This window comes from Echeneis naucrates, chromosome 2, assembly GCF_900963305.1.
Source record: "Echeneis naucrates chromosome 2, fEcheNa1.1, whole genome shotgun sequence".
NCBI lineage: Eukaryota > Metazoa > Chordata > Actinopteri > Carangiformes > Echeneidae > Echeneis > Echeneis naucrates.
The window spans coordinates 17,931,504-17,944,921 of NC_042512.1; the positions used below are offsets into that span (position 1 = coordinate 17,931,504).

At 42.7% G+C, this 13,418-nt stretch overlaps 1 protein-coding gene across 2 annotated transcripts in view; it reads left to right on the forward strand.

Moving 5' to 3' along the window:
- Positions 1-13,418, forward strand: part of atp11a (ATPase phospholipid transporting 11A) — a 31,237-nt gene that overhangs the window by 3,867 nt on the left and 13,952 nt on the right. The gene's annotated exons all lie outside the window — the stretch shown is intronic.

The window sequence follows — 13,418 nt, forward strand, 5'->3', positions numbered from 1 at the left end:
TTGGATCATTTTATGATGAAATGAATCAGAAAACACTGACTTTTAAAACTAATTGCCTTGATATTCTGTCTTGAATAAATGAGGTAGTTCAGCTGCTGTACCGGTTTGCAGCACTGAATGAAATACACTGAAGATGTTCTATCTGTGCTAAAGTGGGTGAAAGCAGCCGGGCAGCATTCCTCTATCGTTGACTAATCTGGATTCCCCGATAGTCAGTCCCTCCCCTCTCTCGTCTCTCTCTCCATCTGGCCTCCTTCACACAGTGGATTAAAGGGTTACTGGTGTTCACCACACCTTCTCCCACTTAAACTAGTTCACAGCGACACTTTCAAATCAAAGCCAATCACTGCTCCCCTCCTCCTTATATTCAGCCTGCTGTTTGCTCTAATTGGGGTATAAATATTTATTTACACTGAGTGAATAGTGGCAAGTCTGCAGTCCGTTACTGCGACCTAATGCAGGATATAATAAGTGAGGAAGTGGAGTCCAGTAGTAGTCAGGTGACGCAGAGGGCAGCGGCTCACATGAACCGCTTGCTGCTGTCTGGTTGTCAATAATTCATCAGCACACTGGCTGACAAAGGGCTGACGTTTATGTAGATCATTGTGGAGTCTTGTATGGCTGCACTACTCACTCTGGGGTCCTTGATATGATCCCAAATATCATTGTCGTTCACTTTAAGTTTAAAATATCTGAACTACAGAAAACAGATGGTAGATTTAGATGGTTGTTTTATCTTGAAGAGGAGATCTTGGAGACGCACTGTTAAAGAAACACTCTTCGCACCGTGCTAATCATCTAAAACCTGCTTGTCCATCTTGTCCACAGTGAACTGGGGTCAGGATTTACCTGCAGGCTTTCACTAAGCCACTCAGTTCTGGGATAGTCGGTTGTCGCTTTTAAATCTTATTTAGTGATACGAATCATATTTAAGGTTCAGAAAAAAAGTAAAGACATTCTGCTCTTCTTTATTTTGCACGGGTTATGCCAGGTAAAGGCTCACAAATTGCTGAGAGTTTCAAGAAATGAATGAAGGAAAACATTTATTTCTATGACGCATAAATGTCTGATGCTGCTTTATCTTGCTCTCCAAAAATAATTTGACGTTATATAAATTTGGCAGTAAAATTCCTGCATCATAGCTTTTTTTTTTTTTTTTTTTAAACCAATACCTGAAGAGCTCCATCAAGGGAAGGTATCAGTGTTGTAGAAGAAACATTGAGTGTATTACAGCCCATTGAACAAGGAGACAGATGATGGATGGCCCCGGGTTAATGGTGCGTCGAGGCCTCTATCCAAAGAGAGACTGACACACGGAGAGAGAGAGAGAGAGATGTTGTTTGAACTTGGGCCATCATAATAACATTGCTCCGGCTTCCAGTGAAAGTGCTGAGGGGGGCAGGTACACCTTAATGTTCTCCCTGTCTGAGGGAATGATAGCCGGGCGACTCGGTGCTGCTGGAACAGACCATTCCCCACGGTCCTGATGTCAGAGCGGGAACAAGAAAAGTGAACACCCCCTCCTCCTAAATGCTGAAGGTGCACTCTGCAGAACAACCCCCCCGCCCTCTCCCCGGCTCCCTCTTGTTTCCATTTAGCCCTAACATCTCCCCCCTTTTGCTTCTCTTTGCTTTGCTTGTCTGAGACTTTAGGTAATGAATATTTAGATTATTAGCTACTCGTACTCACCTCTAACTGAATGTTCACAGAGGAAGCGAGGCTGAATTTTGCCTACTTGAATGAAACTGATAATTTGTGGTCGATTTCTTCCCGGTAGTCCCACTAAGATGGATAATTTGACTGACATCTGTCCACAGTAGAGCTTCTTTGGCCAGCGAGGTCTGATGAGTTGGCAGCTGGTCTGCCAATGTCTTTTCTGGAGATTCTTTTCTATAAATGGAAAGCCATTTTCTTTCTGGAAAGATACCCAAGGAAAAATTTACTGCATCAGGCAAACTTCAAGCTAATGTTTAACAGTACTACCTGAGTAAATGCCTTCATGTCTCAGTGCTTCTTTTTTTAAAATGCAGAACTGAAACTGTGTCGCGAAAGCAGTTAATGAGAATTTTAAATGATGCTTCTCCTTTTTATGGGTATAGACCCTTTTGTCATTCCTTTGGCTTTGTTTTATGGGATCATCACTCACATTTGAGTGTGTTTTCTTTCTTAAATGGCTGATTTATTGCAGAATATGGAGCTCCAATAGGGCTGGAGGTAAAAGCTTTTCAATGACACCCAAAGGGACTCCTTGTTAGGTTGTTCTGTAGCAAGCTCAAGCAAAACAACTTATGAAAGATCCAGTTGGCTCCTTGATACCAACCGTTATTGTTATTGCCCAGAAGCACAGATGGTAAATGACAGTAAATCGTATGTGGAGGTTTAGTATTAAGTCGAATCTGCTGAGCACTAAAGTTTTTCCACAATCGAACAACTTGTACACATGAAACATCATTGATTATCCTGTAAAATGATCAATGCACTTTGGCAGCCACCGTGGCAGTGATCCTCTCAAACTGCTCTGCCCATCAGTCTGCCAGAGCAGAGCAGCGTACGCACCACTGCACTTTGAAATGTCTCTGATAAAACAGAGATGGCATGTTGTCACATCAGAGCCAGTTCTGGCTTTACAGATATATTTGTTTTTCGTTTGCATACGACTCGACGATGAGAGCAGAGGGAACACATTTGTCAATCCAGGCTCTGGGATCAAGTCGTTCTTCTGAAGAGTATGATGGATATGTAATGCCATAGATATAGGAGAAGCTGCTGAGCGGCAGGGCAGTTGTGTTGGAAGTGTTTTCAGACAGGTTTCTGAGAATTTGGTGGCAGAACAGAGGACTTAATAGAGACAGAGAGAGCATATAAATAATGGAAATATGGTTACATTAAATAAATCCCTCTGAGTTAAGTATTACTCATGGTGAGCCCAAGTGACAGCAGCGAATCATTTAAAGGTGGTATGTGTAGCATTTTAACATGAATAAATAATCACTGCATGAATATTTGAGTGTAATTGCCACAAACAAAAGAGGCCACCACTAAATCTGCAAGCCGTCAGTTTGGATCAGGCTCCAAATCTGTGGGGAAAAAGGTCAGTGCGGAGAGGTCCATCTGAGGAGTGAAGAGCAGTGTTAGGACAGAGATAAGTGGAAAACAAGCACTTTTAATATGTAACTTTTGTCAGCAGAGCCAACAAGCAAGGACAAGAAGCCACATGAGGGTTTTTGGATATTGTGCTTCTGACATTTCAAAATGCTGGCATCAATAAAAAGCTGCTTTTCTGTTTCCCAGATATTAAAGAGCTCTTTTCTTTGAATTTCAAGTTTGCACTGGTCTTTGAGAGCTGCATGCATAACTCAGCTACAGCAGCATCTTAAAAATAGTTGAGACTAGCACCAGTGAGATGCTCAGATGAGCACAGAGTGGACTGGCCCTCTGCCAGGATTGGCGCATGGTGTTCTGCTAACACCGGGGGCCAAGTGCATTTGTATATATTATAACTGCTCTCTTTTCAGTGAATAATTTCACCTTTTTTTTTTTTTGTAATCAATTATTTTGTCCTACAGCTGCAGCTGTCTGAATCACTGACTGCATTTCAAAGCAGTGGAAACTAAATCCTTCAGTCACTGGCAATAAAAACGGGTTGCTGAAGTTCTGAAGTACTGCAGCTGTAATTGTGACGATGCAAGAAAGCACGACAACTATCGATATATCTTCTGACATCAGTAGCTGGCTCTTAAAGATGTCATCATCTGTCGGAAGCCATTTCTACCGTGGAGCTCGGCCCTGGTCAGGTGACTGGTCTCATGGGGTCCACATGATGCCATTAGGTTCCCCTCACCCCCCCTGACGTCTGTGACTTTTACTCTCACTGAGAACTGAAAACCACAAAAATTACAAAACTGTTTCAGGAACTTGATTTTAAAAAATATCCAGCAGACCAGGAGAAGGAGATGAAGAATCTGGCAAAAGATTCAAAGGAGACAGACAAGACAAGACAAGAAGAAAAGGAAGACAGGGAGATAATAGAGTCAGTAGTAAGAGTGAGTGCAGGGAAAGCGAGAAATTGATAATGTCATGGTTGTGGAGGAGATAATGAAGAACAAACTGACCATATAGTAATTTTCTCCTCCTGTGCACCCTCTCACTTTTGCACTGATGGTGTGCGAGTGTTTGTCTTCTTTGGTGACGTGGAAGGGCAGCAGGATTCATGAGGACGTGACGGTGTAACACCACGAAAAGGACAGAGCAGAACGGAGAGCGGTGGAGCTCGACAGACCTGAACTGTGTGAAACAGCGAAATAAAAATGGCACAGGACAAATCAGAAATTAGAAAAAATACTGCAGATGTTTGCCGAAGGAGGTGTAAGATCTTTCACTGTGGTCTAACCATGAGAAAAATGTTGAATAAAAACCTCAAGTCATAATTTTAACAAACATTAGACACCAGAGTGGCCGACTGCGGTAGCTGTTCGAAGTACATGTCCATTAGCTGAAGCTATTCAAGTGTTTGTGTTGGTCGTCAGGGGGAATGAGACAAAACATCCCTTTCATTGTCTCGTGGATGTTCTTGTTCTAACAGTGCGTAAAAAAAAACAGTGTTACAGACTGGAAACTTAGGGAGGCTCTAATCGGCATTTAACTGCAGTTCTTTATCAGTTGATCATCATGTGATTGATTTTAAGTCCCTGGAGCCGGGAAGAGTAGACCAACTGGAGGAGGGTGGACCAGTTACTGAGTGGAGTCAGATAGACTGGGAAGCAGGCTGAAAAGGATTGGACATAGACACAGAGAAAGGTCAGACAGACAGAGCCCTCATTAATGCCTGCTCCTGGTAGAATAACCTCAGACTACAACATGGCTTCAGTTTCTCTCTGACAGGAAGACAATCAGAATGAAGAGGCTGATTCAGGTAAAGCTTTCATTTCCTCAAATATCTCATTGCTTCACATTTCTTTCATCTCGTCCCTTCATCCCTCTCTCAGTTGTTGCTTTTAAAAATTAGGCCTCACTCCACTGTGACATAGCTGTTCACACTCACTCACTGAACTATTGTGAGTCTATGTGTATGTCAGTTAACATACATTCTAATGACTGATTATTTGTGTCAGAAATGCCAAGCATGGCTTTTATGGGAATACAGCAGCAGAACAGACACCACAGTAATTTCTTTATTTTTTAGTCTGTGTGTGTATGTGTGTGTCATCTCTTGTTGGAATGATTACCGGCAACACAAACAGTGTAATGAAAACCATTAGGCAGCAGCGTCCCTACAGGACAAACATTAGCGAAGGCCGAGAATTGCTGCCATTAGCGCATAAGAGAAAGACGACCAGGATGAAAACTTGGGAAATAAACGTATTGGCAGAGGGTTGAAAGTATTAAAAGCATTTTTGGTACTTTTCTCTGAGCTCATGAGAGACAGGCAGAGCCCGTATTAAATTACAGCAGGAAGTGAAAGCACTAACAGAGCAAGGTAAAATGCTTCAACACCAGACCAACAGCTAATGGCACTGTCACCCTGAGGAAAATAAAGACGTCTGATGAACAGAAAACACTTGTCTTATGAAATCCCGCAAGACTGCGGGTAGTTTCTACATTCTATAAAAGCATTCTGGCTTCTTCGATAAGTGTTTTTTTGGTGGATGAGCCAAAACAAGGTAGCATGGCGGCATAGTGGTTAGCGCCCCACAACACAAAGGATAAGCGGCAGGAATGAATGAATTAAAATAAAAAATATTATCTATTGAAGGAGAGATTGTTCATTGATTATCCATCCCTAATTCAACGAACTACACAGTAACACCAAATTCATGTTATTCGATGTCTCCTCAACATGGCGGTGAGGAGGGGGGCCACTGTCACCGGCAGAAGTGATGGTGTTATCCACGACTAGCAGTCCTGCAGTTATTTAAAGCTAGTTCACCATCTAACAATCAATGCAGGCACTTTGTGTAACCTGGCTGCACACACAGAACACATTTAATTGAAAAGTTTGCTGGCTAATGCGGATGCATTTAAATTGCCCTTCATCACATCATCATTATTTTTTGATTGCGTAGGAAGATGTGGTGCCGCTGCAGGGCTTATTTTGCGGAATTGATCTGATCCGTTTTGTATGTTTGTTGGCTGAGTGCTAACACGTCTGCTGGTCATGCTTGTCAGCTCAATCTTGGCATTTATTAGAGCAATGAAGCAAACGGATGCCTGTTGGGCTGCTTCCTACTGCCCCACAGAGTCACCAGGTGATCAATAGGTAATCAACAGAAGCTACTGTCCGGGAAGCCTCAGGGTTGTAGATTTCAACTGTCAAGTCTTGATGACATCTGCTGCCATGTGACCTGAATGCAGCATTAGGTCATGTCATGGAGAAAGATCATGTGACCATCAGCAGCGCTCCCCTTTCATCCCATTCCTTCACACACAAACACGGCAGCAGACACAATGAAACAAGTTTATGCCCTTTATCCGCAAGAGTGTTCCTCTATCCAGCTCTGAGGAGTCGGACAAGCTTTCAGGAGAGGTGTGCATCAATGCTGCCGCTAAAGAAAATATCATGGAACAATACTGAGTGTTTTGGGTCATCAAAGCTGTAACATTTAATCTGGCGCTTGACGTAGATACTGTATGGAAAAGCAGGCACTTTATCCCAGTTCCCCACTGAGATCTGCTCTGTGAAAACCAGGCTAATGAATTTCTCTGTATAGCTGACAGAGGCACTGAGGTTACACCATTCCTGTTCTCTCCTCTCGCCCCATTTAGCCTTTCAATAGTTTATCAAAGCAGTGATTCAGCAGGGAGGGTTTCTCAGTGGGAGTGGTGAGTGTGGGAATGTGAAGATAAAACTACCTCTGCGCTGCATCATAATGATGTTCTCGTGTATTCATAAACTTATCTGTTAGAGATAAGATTAAACTGCATTCATCCTCCAAAGATGAGTTTCCAGCAGCCTTGCGGTTTATAGTTGTATACATAAGTGCTTGTTAATAATTGATAGTAAAATTTATTCTATACTTTTCAGAAACCAAGCTGCAGAGCTCTTTAAAAGGTAAAACCACAAAACAAATCGGTAGACACACACAGTACAGTGGTCTGATGACCCACAAACGCCGAGGAAACAGCTCATTCATCTTATTTCATCTTAATGACAACAGATCAGAGTCAGCAGTCCTGATACTCGCCCTCAGGCTGCCTTCAAGTCTTTACTTTCTTTGAATGGTTAGCAGCAGCTAGACTTGTGCAGATTAATATGTGGCTCTTTCCACATTCTTCCCGTGTGTTCATGCGTCGTTGGAGCAGAAAGTTTTACAGCCTAACTTCATGCATTGGCTGATTTCTTTGATCCTCATCTGGGACGGCAGGCAGGTTAAAAAAAAATGCTTACTCACGTTAAACCCGTATTTCATCTAGTTGATCACACCTGTCCACAGACACACACCTGTGGCCACGTCGCTGTGATTTATTAATGCAATTAGCTACAGTCAGAATAGAACTTCATGAGGAATAAGGATTGGAGCAACAGTCTGTCACTTTGAGTGACGCCTTCGCTCATTACCCAAAGAGGAGAGTCAGTGGAAGCTCAGGAGATTCAAATCACGACTCGCTGCAGACCTGCTGATTAAGACGTTTAACTCCGCTGTTATTAGCTCATATTTCTATGTGACTCTATATGACTGAATGTGCTCAGGTCAAGGTAGCACAGTCAGGAGAATCAAAGATATCAGCAGCGATTGAAAGAGCAGGTTAATGTTTTTGGCTGTGGCAACAAGAGAAGGAATGGAAAGAGAAAAACGGTGCTCTGATTTGTTCAGCAAAAAGGAGCAGTCACCTGATGTGACGTTGAAAGCGCAAACTGCTTTTACACACGTTTGACTTTTTTAATTAGGTCAAAATCAACAGACATTCATCACCTCCTTGTTTTGTTTTCATCATCTGCTTCAGATATACAAATGTAATCATGTAAAATTAGTTGTCTGTCTCTCTCACACACAGACACACACACACACCAACAAGCACAAATGCTGAATCTTAAAGTCCACTGACTGATTAATACCTCCTGTGTGTGTAGATGGTTACAAAGCAGTGAGGACTAGAAGGGTCAGATCACTAAATCCCCGACACAGAGACACCCGTCCACACACAGACACACACACTTTGCTTTATGGACTAGCTTGGTTTTAACTGATTATTATTCTGTTGTCTCGGGGTAAGACAGTACACACACAACAGTAGCACAATCACAGATTAACTTAAACGTGAGTAAATTCTCTTTTTCTGCATGAACTTTGGCTTTTTGAAGCTATGCTGTGTTTCCTTTCTCCCCCATTGTGGCCTCCAGCGAGGAGCATCGCTATTCATGTCAAGCTCCTCCTTACAGGCGTTTGCCGGGACACATATTCAAGTCTCCCAACATAAATCCCCCAGGTACAAATGCTGTACCAGAACTACAGCTGGAGGGATTTATGGGAGACCGTTTCCAACCCACCCCTCCTCTCCAACTGTTGACATCTGTACGTTGAAATGTGTCTGCTCTTTTGCTTTCTTTTTCATTGATATGTGGTCTTCAATAGTGGATTGTGTTTTCTCAGTTGTGGTGCAGACAGAGCTGTTAATATATCACATAACAAGCAGTTAAAAATTAATCCATGGCAATTTTTAAAGTCAATTTTATGGAGCTTTCAGGAGCCTCCTTGAATATTTTATTTTGCAGGACTGTCACCAAACTTGCACGACTGCTTTGACAGTTTGTTTGAATACACTCGAGCTGAATTGAAGGCTGAATTGATTTTGAATTGAAAATCTGGACTAGATTCCAGATCTGCGTTAAAATAGCTCATTTTCTGACACTTCATGAGTCCCTAAGCTCTCAACAAAGGAATGCTGCATCATGTTCAAAGGATGACACATGGCGTTTAAAGGTGGATAATGCGAATTTATCATTACCTTATTTGAGCTGGTCTGCTGAGCCAGGTGAGGCTGAACGACAGACTGACAGATGGGGAGTACAGCTGGTATTTAATGTTTCACTCAGGTATCACACAGATTCACTCACTTTATTGCCTCCCAGGCCCGTACAAGACCTGCACGTGCATATAATGCACAAGATAGTGCAAGTTCCCTGCTATTTTCAACCTGCTCTGGAGCCTTTTTTAAACTCTGAGTCCATCGGGAGCAGATGTGACGAAGGGTTCCAACTAAAACACTCAGAAGAGCCGGTCTGAATACTGAGAGCAACGTCTCTACCTGTCTCTACTTTCCTGCGTGTGTTTATCCTGTCATCCTGTCCAAACATTTCCCACACAATCTTAAGTGCAGTAGTCACAGACACACTAATACACACCACAAACACACACACACACTCCATGCCTGTATGAAATGCTGAGTTATTTAGGGAAGGGCATAGGATTTTTCTTATCTCCACAGCTCAGTGGTGGCAGAGAGATAAGACACATTCATGAGGCACGTGTGCGTGTGTTCGATTGTGTTTGCACATGCAACATCTGATATGTGTGGCAGGATTTAGATGCAAGCGCGTGTGTGCGCCAGCAGTATCACAGAGAGCAGGTTTGTCATCTGTAGCTTTTGTCGAGCCTAATTTTCAGTGCTGCCTGTTGCAACGGAAGATAAATACTTTGGGATTGGTCATCAGTCGAACAAAAGCTCAGCCTTTTAATGCGTCACAAAAACAATAGTCATGTGTGTTGCAGTGATTCCTTGTTTCTGTCTTGCAGTATACGGAAATGTTATCTCTATTTTTCAGGCATCATAATGTTGCTGCAGAGACTGAATACCACGTAGAAATCTTTACATTTCTCAGTTTGAGACTAGATTATATAAAAGAAACTCAAAACGCTGGTCGCATGTTTGCTGTGGACATGTTAGCTTTTTGAAAACAGGGTCAGCTCTTGTCAGTGAACTCTATTTTGGTCGTGTGGCTCATGTCCTGTCTGTTGGCAGTTGGCAGGAAGTAGCTTGAGGTCCTCCCAGATCATATTCTTCATTAATGTTTAAAAACTATAATCTTATCCTTGTCTGTAAATCTGCTTTGACGTTGTCTGCACACAGGATCTTTCCTCCATTTATTCCAAATGGTTTCTTTCAGTTATGATTAACTCCGCACAGCAGGACAATAATTATCTGGTTACTAGTTACTTACTTTAATAACCCTCACTCAAATAGAAGTTTCATAATGGTTCTGTAAAAATGCATCAGTTCAGCTGTATTCAACACACAGTGGGAGATGATGGCGAGCCGTCAGAGCATCCAACGTCTGTGCCACCAGATGTTGGCTGCCTTGACAGCTCTACTGTTTCTTTACATTTTTTTGTTTGTTTTTCTGTTGTTTGGATGTTTGGGCAAAAAAGATCAATAACCTGATTTCAATAATGTAGTACAAGGAGAGATTTTTTTTTTTTTCTACGAGGATGTGCAGATGCTGTATCTTAGTCATGTGTTGTGTGATGGATTTTTATGGCGTGTTTGAGTATGTCTGGAGTTGGAAATGAATTTCCTGCTTGAGCACAAACACAGAAGTATGTTTGATTCAAAAGAAACAGCAAATCTACACCATTTCTTCTGAGTTTTCTGAGCTTCTTTGATCAAAATGAAGCCTCCTTTGTTGGCAGTATTGGCAGAGACAACATCAGTGAAATTAAATATCTGTTTCTTTGTTGAACACACACAGACGCACACATGCAGACACGCATTCAGCTCTGAAGCTCCACATCTCTGGTTCTCTTGTCCTCTTTCTTTTCTGAACCTTTCCTGCTCTGCGTCTCCAGTGGACTGGGTGGGGTTGGACGTAAAGTGGGTTTGTTTCAGGAAGTGTGTGTGTGTGTCTGCGTCTGTGAGTGGGTGGATACAGCTCTTCCTGTTTACAATATGGTCCTCTGTTACTGATCACAGTGGGACTTCAGTTTCTGGCTCATATGGTGGTAATACAGTCGGTGTGTGATTTGTAACCGCTGGTCTAACATATGCGAACCGATGTTTAGATGCAGTTGTCTGCATTTTTATTTTTAATCCTCAAACTGCAGAGAAATAAAACAATATACATGATATTTACATTTAATGATAGTGTAAAAATGAAGCTGTTTCCAAAAACACATTACACCTGATGGACTTCCTCAAGCGCTGGCACAGACACGCATAGCTGCTATATGCACCTGCGTTAACTTTAAAATTTCAAATGACAGGAAGAATAGAGAAGTGGAGCTTGTCTGCTCATCTAAAAATACCCTGTAGGCCAGTGACTACATAGTGTGTCAATACTGTTTTCATATATGTTTGATGTTGCTGGGGTGATGTGATCTCTAAAGGTCTCCCTGTGCTTTCGACTGACATGGCTTTAAGGATGTGGGCGTTGAGTGAGACAGACAGAAACAAAGCTCGTGAATTCTCTCCATCCTTCTCTCCAGACCACAAACGTTTCCCTTCTAACTATAAATACACCCCTGAAATCCGCCACGTCCAGAAACATGAAACGCAACTAAAAGTGATTATCAACATTCAGAATAGCCCAAAGTCTCCTATTACATCCAAAGGCTAAAGGCCCAAGGTAATACAGTTCAGCTTTATTTTATAAGCGCTGCTTTTATTTTGTAAAGATGCTATTTAATTTGATTAAGCACAGCCAAGCTTCCATGTAAAAAGCCTGAATCCGGAAGAAAGCTAAATGTAATCGATAGTAGTGAGATGGCCGGCTTACAGACGACCCAGGTTGTGGTGAGAGATGGAAAGGGAAGAGGTGAGAAAACCAATAAAGCTGCATTACAGGCAAAATGGAGGAGATGACAGTAAGAGAGGAGGCCCACTGATCCTCAGTCAGTGCCATCTGTCTCCATTCACTGTGTTTGATCAACAGTAACTCAGGCAATAATCATCAGTTTCATCCTGATTCTTTTTACTGTCCTCTGTAAATGAAGTAGTTTATTCTGCCGAGGCATTAAAAGTCAACTCATGCTTGTTTTTTAGGAAATTATCATTTGAGTTGAGTTCAGGACGTTGACATGACTGAACTCAACTAAACTTTGCTTTATTTTGCTCGAGGCAGATGTAAAGCAGTCTGGAGAATATTAGCTCAGAATAAAGATGAACATCCTCTCCTGATAAACTCAGGCGAGCTTTGCAGTAGAAAGCCTCCAGTGATGAGCATTAAATACACCGGGATGTGCTGCTCACTACTGAGTGTTCTGTTAGGAGCCACAGGAGATGGAAAATAAGACGCTACTTTCATTATGAAAAGGCCAACTGTGATGTCAGCGTCAGCTAATAGCGCGCCGGCCGCTGTGCTGTGTGGATGTATGGTTGCGGTCCATATACAGGCGAGCTCATGGGAGGCCTGTGAGAAAAAAGTGTGAAGCGAAGCAGACGGAGCAGGCAGGTGGGCGCGAAGAGGGAGAACAGCAACACTGTGTGGGCGACGGAGTTGGCGAGTCCGAGTGACCCGGCTTTCATCTCCTCCCTCAATGTAAATCAGATATCAGCTGCTTAGTGCGCTCCTTATCTGATGATGTACTCGCTTCACAACTGGTTGTTGAGAGGATGAGCAAAAACTGAACTGAGTGCGAAGACTCAGCTGAACTAGGGATGACACACATGGATGTTTTGTGCATCATTTTTCCATTCCGCTCTTCTATAGATAATTGGGAGGTCACGGGATATAAATAGCTCTCCATCTTAAACAAGGTAATCTTGGAGCATTCAGCTTACTGGTTTGTGACACAAACGGAGAGAGAGAGAGAGAGAGAGTATAGAAAACTGGGCCATGCAGCCTCTTGACACTCAATCTCATTGACCGGCCACAGATTACTGTCACCTCTTGTTAGTCTGTGTGAACGTGTGTGTCTGTATACACACCATAAAGTGAGCGACCAGCACCGTGATTATTTGTTATGACTGAGGTGATTGATGGCTGCCGGTGGACAAGCATGGAAAATATCCTCCGGCTGAAAAAAACAGAGAGAGAGAGAGAGGATTAGATGTGTACAGCGTTGAGGTATCTCGCCCAGACCTGCCCATCGTTCTGGCTACTATGCTTGACATGTAGCGGCCTGCTGCGACACGAACGCCCTCAAGACACAAGTTGAACTACTGTTTGACAAAAGCTGCTCCCATTTCAAAGCGTTAACACAGAAAGAACTTCGTGTTTAGGTATCTAATCAGGTCTATGTAAGTCTTTGTGTGTGTGTGTGTGTGTGTGTGTGTGTGAGAGATAGAGTGAGAGAGTTCTGCACGTGTGTGTGTGTGTCCTGCATTCCAGTCTGAGTCACATGCAGATCTGTGTATCCGTGGCAACAAAAGGTTTCATTCATTGAGGAGAAATTACTAATTCATTGTAAATGTCTGCAAATGTCCGTCTGGCTGTGTGTCATGCAGCGCGTAGTTATCAGTGTGTGAATGTAGATGCTCATTAACTT